A 12,865-nucleotide genomic window follows, 5' to 3' on the forward strand; every position below is an offset into this window, starting at 1 on the left:
AATCATATCAACTATTAGGTAGAATCTCCAGTTATCTGCATTGGTTGTTCACTACTCTCATCCAAGGAGAAGAAAATGTTGGCTGATCTTCTGGCTAGAATGGTGAGCTTGTAGTCTATATTGTCATTTTTTTCCTCCAACTCTGCCAATCTAATAGAATTCTCATGTTGAGTCCTCTTGTACCTCCCTATGCAACTTGTAATATTCAAATGATGCTAAACCTCGTGTCAGGTTTGTGCCATGATCGTTCAAGTGATGGGAGTGCATGCGATGTGCCAAGTATAGTGGGTGTTGTGTCCCTCTTTCGTGTGGGCTAACATTATATCAAGGCGGGGTGGAGGGAAGGGATGCCTACTCTTGGGTGCCCTCCTTGGAGAATAAGGTCTTTCATAACCAATTCTTGACAATGACTTAAAATGGATTTTGGAATGTTGTCACTCTAATCCAAGTCAAGGGGATGAGATGTTATGCTTAGAACAAAATTGGATAGCTTGTCAACCAATTTGTTACATTCTCTGTGGACATTAGAGAGGAGGGGAGCTATGATTTTCATTGGGAGTTTTACAGTATTAGCTATTCGAGCTTACAACCTCCAACTATTAGAGACTTTGGAAGGATCAAATCCACATTGGATTTTGTGGAAGATATTAATAATGGTGTTGGAATCTCCTTCAACAACGGACTTGTGATATTGATTGAGGATAGAAACTAAGAGACCCTATTTTAGTGCCCAGATTTCAACAACATTATTAGCATTGAGACCTATGGCACCTGCATAAACATGTAGAATTTTCCCATTAGTGTTACAAAATACTCCACCATAATTTGGCTAACCTTGATTTCCTTTCGAGCCCCCATCGAAGTTAAGTTTGATGAAGTCCTAGAGAAGGGGGTCCCAAAAGGAAGGGATGGAAGGGAAGAAATTGGGGATAAAGTGAGTTTGCCATAAGGAATAGGGGGAGAGTGTAGTATACCTAAGGGGGATAATATGGAGTACATAGGGGTGTAGCCAAGGGCATAACATGTTGTAAAATGGGACCACAATTAGTTAGTTTAGTAAATAAAGCCCATAAGTGGTTACCCACATTACTTATGATTGTAAGTGGTTAACCCTCATTATAAAAACGGACCACAATTAGTTAAGAAATAATGTGATGTAAATGAAATAAGCCCATGGTATTGAGGGCCCGTGGTATTATATGTGCAAAGTCTATATAGAGGCTAGAGACTCTCCATTGAGATATGTCGAGTATTGTTTTTTATTGACACACGTATAGCTTGTGGAGTGTTCTCCTTCCTTAAGGAGTGATTTTATGGTGTTACCCTATCTCAAGGTTGATTAAGAAACATTTTGTGTTATTCATAGATTGGCTCTTGAATTTATTTTTGTTAGAGATTTTAATATATATTTTAGGTTTATTACAAGTAGTAATAAACCTTTTGACCCTAAATTTAGGTGGAGATCCCCTTCCAATGTCAAGTTCTTTCGAATCCAATTGAGTAGTTTTTTTTTTTGAGCGCCAAATACCTACAAATTTCCATATTACTACATGCTCTCTCATATATTTGATTTTTCCCCTTATTTTATCTAATGGGATTCCTAGGAGGGTAGATTTGATTATTTGAGGACGGAAGGAACCATTAGCTTTTGGATTGTTAGTTTTTGGAGTAGAAGAGGTAGCAATTGTAGCTTCATTGCTATTCAAATTAGATGGGTTTGCCTCCAGACTCTAGTTGTGGTTTCTGAGCAGAAGAATTGTTGAATTTGCACAAGGTAGTTTTATTGCCTTTGGAAGTAATTGTGCTTTTGTAGGAGGGGCCTCCTCCACCCCCCATGGGGGCACCATTGGAAGACAAGGTGTTGATGGCTAATGCAAAAACCCTAGAAGCATAAGTTTAGAATTTATTTTTTAAATAAAATGTTTATCTCCTTATTAACTCACTTCAAAAAGTATATCCTAAATATTAAATAAATAAATAATATTCTCTCTCTCTCTCTCTCTAGTTAATGGCTTTCAAAGGATAAATTTTATACTATTTTATTTTGTATATACTTATAGAATTATTACGACTTTATTTTTTCTTATCATAATATGTTTTAGTCTCCTCATGTGATGACCGAGTGATTGGCATAATGGGAAGTTATCCCCTCGACCCGGTTTCAAATTCCATGGGGGCACATCTTTGGCATATTGTGATAAGGCTCAAGGAGTAGGTTCCCCCATCCTCGTGGAATCTTTACTCTTGCTAAGTCATAAATTTTTGATATATCTAGCTTATAGGCTTTTGGATATACTATTAGTTTTATAGTGACAGTTGCTAGGTTTAATCTTGGGCCTCGTCAAATTAATCCAACAAGTTATTGATCCACCATAGTTTTAAAAAATAAAATTATGACAATCTTTTTTTCCATATTTATTTTCATAAAAAAAAATTTAATTTGTTAACATTATCATATTATATTAAAAGAAATTTATCTTCTTCTTCTGAATTTATTTGCATTAAATTATATTATTCATTCCATTCTCATTTCATTTTAATTTATTCATATTCATATTATATTATATATTTCATCCACATTTTATGACTTTATTGTTGAATCCACTTCAAGTAGCACAATAAATAGAAATATTAAACTTTATGAAAATTAACATTTGGATATACATATAGGGCCATCAGTATGCCTTAAAGCTACTTCTATTTGGTTAAGAGCTCATCTTCCTCGGATGTATGGAAACAAGTTAATGGTCCAAAAATCAAAAGTACATGGCAAGAGTAAAAGACGCCCTTACAGGCTATCAACGGGTAATTCCAAGTGGCATGTTTTTTCTTGAATAAAAGTGATGAGTCAACATGCATTCACATATCTCAGCCAATGATAGTTGTCTTCACCGTTGGTTTGAAAACTGAGTTATGATAGGTTTTCCCATTTTTTAATAAACACACATATTATTAAAAGCAATATAAATTTAAAGGGGTTAGATTTAACGGTGAAAAGAAAGGAGTTTTTGTTTTTTTGTTTTTGGGGACAAAGTTTAATACTAATGAGAGTTGTTTACCTTGGAAGCCATGAGAACACCTCAAAGTAGTGGTTGAGCATATTTTTTTTCACCCAAAGAAATTATATTATTGGTCTCATGGCCCATGCACACATAAGTGAACCAAAGCCCAAACCCATGTCCTTCTTTTATAAGCCCAAAGGGTTGTATCCAGTGGTGGAAAGTAAGAACTTTTTCACATTAGACAAGGTTCAATTCCCATGAGGGTCTAGCCTAAAGCCATGGGGGCACCTTGATGTGGTGGTGAAATGTGTGGTTGCGTCTAAGGAGATTATATTAAATAGTATCATGACTCATGCACACATAAGTGGATCAAAGTCCACCCTCATGTCCTTCAATTTATTTAAGCCCTTGTGGTGTAGATCAATTGTTGATAATCTGCATTGTTAAAGCACTCCTGGAAATGTTGTTGGTTTAAGCCCTTCATGAACAATATGTGCCACGTGAAGAGTTGGGTTTGGTAATCTGCATTGTTAAAGCACTCTTGACAATGTTGTTGGTTTAAGCCCCTGGTGAACCTTATGTGCCATGTGAAGAGTTGGGTTTGGTAATCTACATTGTTAAAGCACTCCTGGCAATGTCATTAGTTTAAGCCCCTGATAAAACTTATGTGCCATGTGAGGAGTTGGGTTTAGTACATTTAGAAGTTATAACGGTAGTGGTTGGAATTGACCCAATATTACATGAGTATAAGACTACTATAATTGCCAATTTCATGAATTAAAAATTTATAAAAATTTATATTTAATAAAAAAACAAAAAAATATGTTGAAACGGTAATACAATTCCACTAATTTAAAAAATTATAAAATATATATATTTAATAAAAAAACGTAAAAGTTGGTTGGAAATGAAAATATACCAATAAAAAGCCACTTGTATGAAAACAATTCTCACCATATACAAGTACTTAGAATATACAAGTACTTAGAATTAATGGAGAAATGTAATATAAAGCGGCTTGTATGAAAGCAATTCACCCCATATACAAGTACTTAGAATTAATGGAGAAATGTAATAGTTTCTAGATTGTTTAATTAATGGTTCGTTGTGTTTGTTTGTTTCATTTAAGTTGTGGGTTTATTTAGTTTATAGATTTTATGTTTGAGAAGATTGTTCTTAACTTCTTAATTGATTTGTAATCCTATATATGCATGAGGTTTCTAGCGATTAAATATAAAGTTGAGTGCAGGTATTTTTCAAATTAAGTTGGTCTTAAGCACATTTCATCTTCATCTCATCCTTCTTTAATATTTTAATTTATGCCTTGGTGATGGAGCATGAGGTGAGAGATGAGTGATTTTGTACGGTGGTTGAATCGATTGTGTTTAATTTCCGGTAGTCTAAAAATTATGTTTTTTTGCCCTGAAAGTTATAGAAATTTCGGTCATATTTAAAAAAAATCTGGCTGGGATTTTTGTAAATCCAAGTAAAAACTATCAAAATTCATAATTTAGGTGGCCTAGACGGTTTTGATGGTGTTGAATCCATTTCCACCATCAAAAACATGATTCAAATACTGCATCTACAAAATTTTTTGAAATTTTTTTGCTTAGATTCTGGACACTTTTGATAGTTCGGGAAATTCCTCTGCCTTCGTAGATGACTCCGTTTAATTTCTCTTGGGGGAGGTGCACGAGTTTGGTTGACCGTGAACCATGTGTTTAATCATTGCTCTTGTGAATCTGAGCATGAGGGTCATTGCCTGACATGGTGTGAGAAGGATGCTACTCTTGTGTGACTTCTGAGCCATAGCATTGTAGCTTTGCTGGAGGATGCTGAAACATACGGTTGTTAGAGCCCGTGCATACTCTGTCTTGTGTTTTGGGGACTGTCATATGCAATCAGATCGGATCGTGGACGATGATTGCATAAGAGCACTAAGGAAGGGTCATTGTTAAGGGTTGTTGAGACGTCACTGACTTGGAGAAAAGACGCTCTCTCGACAAACATGTGGGAAAACACATGGAAAGTAATTGAGTAAGAGGGCCCATATTTTGTGTTGATAAAAATGGCAATGTTGTATTAAAAGAAATAAAACCCACTGGTTAGCTCTACGAAAGAGAGTCTGAACCAAGAGAGTCTGGCTCTGCATTGTTCATGTACATCACACATTATATAGTAATCATGGTTTTAGGGAAGTTAGAACAATAACCTAAGAAATAGAAACTAATTCCTATCTTGAGGTCACATGAACCAACTTACACTATTCTAGGATATTCTCCATTATCTTCAACACTCCCCCTTAATGGAGAAGGGGTTCACAAATATGCCTAACATCTCCCTAAACATTTCAAACTTAATCCTGCCAAGAGGCTTAGTGAAAATGTCTGCAACATTATCACATGTATTACAGTATACCAAATGGATTTCATTAGATTGCACTTTCTCCCTGATGAAGTGGAATTGTGTATCAATATGTTTAGTGTTTTTGTGGAAAACCTGATTATTAGCAAGTTTGATTGAACTCTGATTGTCGCATCTGATTGTTGTTGCATCTATCTGTTCTTCCCCAACATCCGGGAGAAATATCCGCAACCAAACTGCCTCAAGGCTCACACGTTGCTGCACACATGGCTTGATACTCTGCTTCCGCTGAGGACAAGGAGATTGTGTTCTGCTTCTTGCTACTCCATGTGATCACCCCGGATCCAATGCTGAATGCATAACCTGTTATGGATCTGCGATCATCTACATTTCCAGCCCAATCTGAATCTGCAAATCCTATCAATCTAACATCAGAAGAGTTAGTGTAAATAATACCGTAATCTACAGTACCTTGTAGATACCTCAAAACACTTTTCGCTGCATTCCAATGGCTTTCAAGTGGCTTGGACATATATTGGCTTAGCACACTGACTGCATAAGCCAAATTTGGTCTAGTGGTGGTTAGGTAGATTAGACTCCCAACCAGCTGTCTGTAAAGTGTCACATCTGCCTCCTTTGAGCCATCTTCACTCTGCAGTTTGATGTTCTGTTGTAATGGTACTGCTGCAGGCTTACACTGATCCATCCTAAATCTCTCTAATAGGCCTTTGACATACTTTCCTTGGGACATAAATGTTTGTCCTGAATCTCTCCAGATCTCAAGACCCAAACAATATCTTAATTCTCCAAGGTGTTTCATTTCGAATACCTGTGACATCTGTTGCTTGATTTCTTTGATCAGATATGTAGCATCACCTGTAATGATCAAATTGTCTACATACAGAGAAATCATCACTATGCACCCTTGTTCATCTTGCATGGTGTAAAGATTAGGGTCATTTTTGCTTCTGTTGTAGCCAGCTTGTAGAAAAAATGAGTCAATCTTTTCATACCAAGACCTGGGTGCTTGCTTTAGTCCATAAAGTGCTTTCTTCAATCTACAGACTAAATGTTCTTTCCCTTTTTGGACAAACCCTTCAGGTTGCTCTAAATAAACCTCCTCTTTTAGTTCTCCATTTAAAAATGCAGACTTTACATCTAGTTGGTGTATCATCCAATGTTTCTTAGTAGCTAAAGCAATTAACATTCTGATAGTGTTTAGTTTAGCTATAGGGGCGAAGGTTTCTTCATAGTCTATACCTTCTTTTTATGAATACCCCTTTGCTACCAATCTAGCTTTTAATTTTTCTATGGTTCCATCTGCATTAATCTTCGGTTTGTATAACCATTTACAACCTATGGTTTGTTTTCCTTTAGGAAGTTCAACTAGTTCCCAAGTGTTGTTCCTGATTATTGATTCATATTCCTATTCCATGGCTGTTTTCCATTCTCTACATTCATTTGCTTCTTTATAACTAGAAGGTTCAACCACATTCATCATACTAGTTATAAAAGCATTTTCCCTATATCTTGCAGGAAATTGAGCTTTCCTACCTAATCTCCTGAGAGGTGGGGTAGCCTCAAACCTTGTCTGATCATCATTCTCTTTTTCTTCCCGTTGTTGCTGTTGTATCTGCTGTTGTTGCTGCTACTGTTGTTGTTGTTGTTGTTCATCTTCTGCCTTTGTCTGCTGCTGATCCTGATTGTTTTCTGCTTCTTCTTCCACCAAGTACGAAATATCCCATTCCTCATTGTGCTCATCAGATTCTTCATGATCCTGTTCATGGAATTTGACATCTCTACTAACAAAAATTTTGTGAGTAGAGGGATTAAATAATCTATAAGCTTTATGTTGTGAACAATACCCTATAAAGGTACATCTGATGGCTTTTGAATCTAGTTTTCTTCTGTCTTCCTTTAGAATATGGGAAAATGCTTTAGACCCAAATACTCTTAAATGTTTTACTACAGGCTTAAATCCATATAATGCTTCATAAGGATTTTTAAACTCAAGACTCTTTGTAGGATTCCTATTTTTCAAATAAACTGCAATATTCAATGCTTCAGCCCAAAAACCATTTGACAGATTCTTACCTTTCAACATGCTTCTAGCGCATTCCACCAGTGTTCTGTTCTTTCTTTCTGTTACTCCATTCTGCTGAGGAGTATGGGGTACTGTGAATTGTTGTAATATTCCATGGTCTTTACAATACTTGATAAGCTCATCCTTCCTGTATTCTCCCCCTTGATCGGAGTGGAGAATTTTTATCTGCTTCCCTGTTTGCCTTTCAATCATATTCCTGAACTGCTTAAAGTATTCAAATGTGTGACTCTTCTTACTCAAGAAATACACCCAAGAAAACTTTGTGCAGTCATCAATAAACAGTAAAAAATATAGTGCACCTCCTAATGATTTTGTTTGCATGGGTCCACACAGGTCTGTATGCACTAATTCAAGTATATCCCTCTGTTTCTTTTCTACTCAAACAAGGAATTCTTCTCTATGCATTTTTCCTAATGTACACGCATCACAATCATTATGTACTTGCTTTAGCATAGGAAGATCTCTTACCATTTCCTTCTTCTATAGTAACAACAAATCATTGTAATTGATATGACCAAATCTCTGATGCCATAGCTCTTCTGTAGTCAAACTCGCAGCTATCAAGGCTCGAATTGGTGCAGGTCTTACATCCAACTTGTACAGACCTCCTGTTTGGATTCCTGTAGCAATTGTCTTCATGCCATCTAGCAGATCTTTAATATAACAGTTAGATTTAAAAAATTCAACTTTAAGATCTTGATCTGTGATCATGGATACAAAAATAAAGTTCTTTGTTACACTGGGCACATACATGACATTATGAATTTGTTTTACATTACCATTAGGTAGAATGATAGAAATTTTCCCACACCCTTTGATCTGATGACTTCTATCATCACCTAGGTAAATATGTGCTCCTTCGTTGATTTCTTTAAAATCTTCGAACCAATGCTTGTTCCTTGTCATATGTGTTGATGCTCCCGAATCTACATACCAGATGTTTGCATCAACATTCTCATCAAAATTTGCCATAAACAATCTAAAATTCTGCACATGATTTTCATTCGCGAGATGACCTGCATGTCGTTTCTGCTTCTGCTGTTCTTCATGATATTTCTTCTTCTTACACTCCTTGGCAATATGACCAAGTTTTCTGCAATAAAAACATTTAATTTCAGAGTTGTTTCTATTCGGATGCATACCTTGGGTCTGATTCGGTCTTTTCTGTGAATGTCCTCCATTTTGTTGTTGCGGATTTCCTTTCCCTTTGAAGAAGTTCTTCTTTGCCATCAATGCAAGATCGACACTTTGGGGCTTCAAAGTCAATCTTCTTTCTTCTTCTTACATCAGTATTCCTGTCAGCTCTTCAAACTTCAGGATTTTCTCTCTCGCATTTATCCCAGTGATGAACATTTGGTAGTCATCAGTCACACCATTCATGGTAATTGTTACAAGATCTATATCATCAACTGTATGACCAATGTCTGCCAATTTGTTCTTTAGATCTTTGATCCTTGCTATGAAGGCAACAACTATTTCATTCTCCTCCATATTCAGGGATAAGATCTTGCTCTTCAAAAACAAAAGACGATTTGTATTCTTGATCTCATACAGATCCTTCATAATTCCCTAGATCTCGTTAGTTGTCTTCCACTCTCTGATGTGTGGTATGATGCAGTCTTTCACTGACATCTTCAATAGCATCTTTGCTCTACCTTCTCACTTCTCCCAATCTGGGATCGATGTTGATCTAGCCGCTGGCTTCGGCTCATCCCCATTTACAATCGTCCAAGCACTCTACACTTCTAACAGAGTCTGCATCTTGAATTTCCAATTTGCATAATTGGAACCATCGAGCTTGTTATGCTCATTCAAGCATGCTTCAAACATATTATTATTCATCTTGGCGATTTAGACAAAAAAAAAATTCGACAGGTAAAAGAAGATGTTAGATTTACCCCAGATTTGTGACAAAGACATATCACTGATCTTCAATGTTGTTTGATCTCACAACACACTCGTAGATCACCGCGACTTCCTACATAGCCTCCAAAGAACCTTCTGTTGTTAGCCACTACAACCTTCTCCAGGATGCAGCCTTCTCTCGGAGCCTTTTTGTTGTTTACATGATCGTCGCAAATGTACACCACTTATCTGAGACGTCTTCGCAGATGTACACCACTTATCTACAACATCGTCGTAGCTATACACCTAAAATCAGAGACGGTGATGCTAAGTGTGTTTGAGTAATCGTCGCATTTATTCTCCTGAAACCTGCGACGATTTCGGTTTCTCCTCTCAACGTACAGGATCCTCAGCCCTGACGCTCTGATACCATGATAAAAATTTCAATGTTGTATTAAAAGAAATAAAACCCACTGGTCAGCTCTACGAAAGAGAGTCTGAACCAAGAGAGTCTGGCTTTGCATAATGCTCTGCATTGTTCATGTACATCACACATTATATAGTAATCATGGTTTTAGGAAAGTTAGAACAATAACCTAAGAAATAGAAACTAATTCCTATCTTGAGGTCACGTGAACCAACTTACATTATTCTAGGATATTCTCCATTATCTTCAACATGTGTAGCCTTAACTTGATGTTGTTTCGCTGTTCAATTCAGAAGAGTGGGAATCACAAAGCATTCTTGAAGCTATGTATTGAGAGGTGAAGAGGATAAGAGATCCCACAATATATGTGGCTTTCCTCCTAGATATTTCCTTGTGCGTGGAGAGGCTTCTTCAAGCCATGCCCTACAGTGTGAATGAAGGAACATGATTGCAATGTGAAGGACGTAATTGTGAAAGGTGAGCATTTGCAATATAGAATTCTGTGTTGAATTTAACTTTGTGAATCCCACAAAAGTCCTTCCCTAGGCGGTGAAGTTGTTGTCAACTATTTAAATTGTATCGATATGGCTGAGTTTCTTTCTGATTTTGTTAACGTACATTGTGGCCTCTCTTAGCGTAGAATGTGGATGTGTTAAGATTACTGGTGTGGCATCGAGAGTGGACTAGTGTGGTATTTTTTATTTTTGCAACCTGCATATTGGAATTGTTGGACAATGATTTCCCGAGAGTAATTAGTTGTGGTTGTGTAAAGTTTTGAAGCTTGTGTTGAAACCTGAAGCTTGAAGCTTGGTGCAAGTGCTTTAAGTGACCGATGATTGGGTTGATATCAACTCTTTGCAACAATATTCTAGTTGTTTGTTCAGATTAATAAGTTCTTTTATGGATTGCCCAATTTTCATGTTGTGTGTAACTGGAAAGCCAAGTCAAGTTTCATTGTGGTGTTGCGTAAACTCAGCTATGTTTTGATCTTGAAATTGATTCAAAGTGAAGTAAAGTAGTGTTTTTGGGTTAGGTAGTTGATAGAAGAAGATTGCACAACAATCATGGGTCTGCAAAGGAGATTTAAATAGTTCAAGAGGAAGTATCAAAGGGAAGAAGTTACGAAAGACTGTGAAATGTTTCCAACCATAGAACCCATGCCTAATAAAGTCATGACTCCCAAAGAATTTGAAGAAACCAGTATTGAAATGATTAATGTCAACTCTGCCATCTTTCTCAAGTAAAAAATTTAAACTTTGAGCAATGAAAATGGAAGGATGACTTGGTTCAGTATATTTATGGCAATTTGTTCAAGAAAATTCTATAAATCCCCATGATAAGAGTAGAGGTGCAACAACATTGTTTCTTATTATCTCAGATAATGACCAAAAGATTCGTTGAGTTAATCATGCTATAGTTCTCATTAAAGCTCATTAGGGTTTTATAGGAGTGGTCCACCATAGGAGGCTTTTCAAAAATACCTTCTAAGAGAAACTTGAAAATATTTCTTGGACAACAACTTGTTAGAATGACTAGGTCGGGGTTAGGGTTTTGGGCTTATAAATGGAATGTGTAATGGAAAATCCCCTTGATCAACTCCAGGATGACTAAAAAATATGAAGAAAAACCACCCAATCAATGATCAATGTCACTTTACAAGATATGAGGTATTAGAGTGAATTACTTCCAACAAGACGTACCACAGGAGTGCATAATAATAAAAAAAATTCAATGGTTGTGCCTTAGGGAATTGCAGTTTCAAGATTGTTGTTGTAACAATTTCATTTCATATTTCATTTTTATTTATTTTTCTTATACTACCCAACCCTAATTTAGAGAGAGGAAGATCTCCTTCAAGTGTAGGAGTACTTCTAGTGTAACCATGTGCGTAACAGAATGCTAAATATAGTCACACTCAGGTTCAAAAAATAAGATTTTACACATACCAGAGTATGAGAAACCAATTGCTTTATCGGATATGGTATCAAGAATTGTCGAATAATGAAGGAATAAGGTGTGTTGGTGATTTTTTTAAACTAGGCTTCAATGTGATCCACATATTTATGATTCTCCAACTCTTGCAAGTCTTCCACAACTTGATAATCACTCCCTTGGAGGCATAAGGGATCTGGTGAAAGATAAAAGAAAAGTCACTCAAGCTCGGGCTCAAATATTTACTTTTCAGATTGACAAGAATGGTTAAGGGAAATTCTAGGGTTTTGAGTTTCAACAACAATTTTAGAACAGGTTCCAATCAAATATTTCTCCTCTAATGGTCTTTGAATCAAGGCTCCTTCCCAGGGTAAATGTTCTGTGGTAATGGGGGAAGTTTCCAAATTCACTCCCTTCTCCAATATGGAATTTATGACATTTTGTTCAATAGGGGAATCAATGGGAAGAACATGTGTTTTAAATTGTTGTGCAACCTCCTTGTTTGGATCAGGGTTTGGGTTAAGGCTTGAACTAGGCTTTGGATTTGGATTAGGATTTGGGTTAAGGTTTGGACTAGGGTTAGGTCTAGAGTTTGAATTAGGGTTAAGGCTAGGGTTTGGATTTGGGATAGGTCTAGCGTTTGGATTAATGTATGGACTATGGTGAGGTCTAGGGCTTGGATTGAAGTATGGCCTAGGGTATGGGTTAGGGATAGGGTATGGATTAGGCTAAGGTTGCACAGGTAGCTGGGACCGTGGAGGAGGATGACTTAGTGGTGCATTGGGAAGAAATTATGGTTGTTGTTGTTGTTCATGTAATTGAATTTTCATGGGAGACTGCGCTAGAGAGAAGGATCCAAACCATTCTTAAGGCCATGGGAATATCTGACTCGAAGAAGAGGTCCAAGGAGAGGGCCACTGCGGCTAGAATGTAGGATGTTCACTTAGAGGAGGACTAAAATTTTTCCATGAAACTGTAGGATTATAAACATGTTGAGGAACCTGCTGAGGAGAATAAGCATTAGTCCAAGTATTAAAAGATGATGGGGTTTGAGTTATATATGGAAGTTGATTCGAGTCCTTCCTTGTTTTCCTAATTACCTTTAGTAATCTTGGCAGTGATGGACAATGTTATGTTGCATGATCCTCTTCAAAAATTCTGCAAAATTTCAGGCTACTAAGTGGACACTTT

This window comes from Pinus tabuliformis, chromosome 5_2 (assembly GCF_031772625.1).
Source record: "Pinus tabuliformis cultivar Carrire ecotype Pingquan chromosome 5_2, CPIR1, whole genome shotgun sequence".
Taxonomy (NCBI): Eukaryota; Viridiplantae; Streptophyta; class Pinopsida; order Pinales; family Pinaceae; genus Pinus; species Pinus tabuliformis.